The sequence below is a fragment of the Pelodiscus sinensis genome, chromosome 1, assembly GCF_049634645.1.
Source record: "Pelodiscus sinensis isolate JC-2024 chromosome 1, ASM4963464v1, whole genome shotgun sequence".
NCBI classification, from domain to species: Eukaryota; Metazoa; Chordata; order Testudines; family Trionychidae; genus Pelodiscus; species Pelodiscus sinensis.
The window spans coordinates 333,719,529-333,721,408 of record NC_134711.1 but is presented as its reverse complement, the minus strand read 5'-3'; the positions used below and the strand labels follow the sequence as shown (position 1 = coordinate 333,721,408).

At 45.6% G+C, this 1,880-nt stretch overlaps 1 pseudogene; it reads left to right on the top strand.

Moving 5' to 3' along the window:
• The first annotated feature begins 540 nt into the window (after window positions 1-540).
• On the top strand, window positions 541-1,539 carry LOC142827691 (olfactory receptor 52R1-like; annotated as a pseudogene).
• Window positions 1,540-1,880: the final 341 nt, after the last annotated feature.

The following is a 1,880-nucleotide window of genomic DNA, read 5'->3' as shown; positions in this document are numbered from 1 at the left end:
CTAAATAACAGTCAGAATGGATTGGTCACAGACACATCATGTCAATCCAAACTAATAGCTTTCTTTGACAGCATCACAAGCCTTGAAGATAAGAGAGCAGTGGTAGATGTGGTATACCTAGTCTTTAGTAAACCATGCGATTGAGTCTTGCATATTCTTCTTATCAATAAACTAGGGAACTACAATGTGATAAGGTGGGTGCATAAGTGAAGCTGGTATGCAAAGGTCTTATACTTTATCTTGGGTTTCATTGCATTACAGATCAATGAGGAATGACCACTAGGAATGATTGACGTACAGTGCCCCATTAAATATGGAATTGACATAAGAAGGGTCAGTTCTTCATAGCTCATTTCTCCAACTAACGAAAATGTTCTGTTTCAGTTTGTGAAGGGTGACACATTTGCTTCATCCATGAGAATAGCTTCCAAAAGTGCATGTATATCTCATATTTACATTGTCTCTCCATGCAGGTATTTGTACTGTGACCATCGCCTTTGACCCTGGGCACATACAGGACATCAGAGGAATATATGGTGAATGTAGGAAACAACCTTCTGCCTCAGAGTTGGATACCTTCTCGCCTATTCCATGCCTGATTCCAACACAACCAACTTCACCAACCCCTCCACCTTCATCCTGCTGGGCATCCCTGGCCTGGAGACAGCCTATGCCTGGATCTCCATCCTATACTGCATCACGTACATCATAGCCATATTGGGGAACTTCACCATACTGTTCATTGTGAAGACAGAGCCGAGCCTCCATGAGCCCATGTACTATTTCCTCTGCATGCTGGCCATCACCGACCTGGTCTTGACCACATCCATCATTCCCAAAATGCTGGCAATCTTCTGGTTCAATTCCAGGGAGATCGATTTCAGTGCCTGCCTCACCCAGATGTACATCATCCACTGCTTCTCAGCGATAGGGTCAGGATTCCTCATGGCCATGGCTTTAGATCGCTATGTGGCCATCTGTGATCCCCTGAGACATTCCACCATCCTCACAAACCCTGTTGTAGCCAAGATTGGTCTGGCCGTAGTGCTGCGCGGCAGCATACTCGTCCTCCCCGAACTCTTCCTGGCAAGCTGGTGGCCATATTGCAAAACAAACATTATTCCCCACTCATACTGTGAGCACATAGCCTTGGTGAAGCTGGCCTGTGCTGACATTCGCATCGCTAGTTACTACGGCCTTTCTGTAACATTCTTGGTGATTGGAGTGGATGTATTTTTTATCACTGCATCTTATATCCAGATTCTCAGAGCCATCTTCAGCCTCCCCACAAAGGACGCCCGGATCAAAACTTTTGGGACCTGTGGCTCTCATTTTTGTGTCATTTTAGCTTCTTATATCCCAGCTCTCTTCTCCTTTCTCACCCAACGATTTGGCCACAATGTGCCCCGGCATTTCCATATTCTGATTGCCAATGTGTACATTCTCTTGCCCCCCATGGTAAACCCCATCATCTATGGGCTGAGGACCAAACAGATCCGGGACAGGCTACTTCAATTCATTTCTCATAAAGGGACCTAAATTGTTCTCCTTTTGCTCTGGTTCTCTAACTGAGCTATTTGCAGAGCAGTTGTGATCAATTGAGTCAGTCCAACAGAATTGCCTTCTATGGTGAGGCAACTGGCTCTGTGGATATGGGGAAGGCAGTCGATGTGGTGTAGCTTGGCTTTAGCAACACTTTTGATAGCGCATCTTGCATAATTCTTGCCAGCAAGTTAAGGAGGTATGGATTGGATACATGGACTGAAAGGTGGCTAGTTTGTCAGACTCAATGTGTAGTGATCAACAGCTCGATATTTAGTTGGCAGCCAGTATTCCCCAGGGCTGTGTCTACACTGGCACCTTTTTCCGGAAATGCTTAA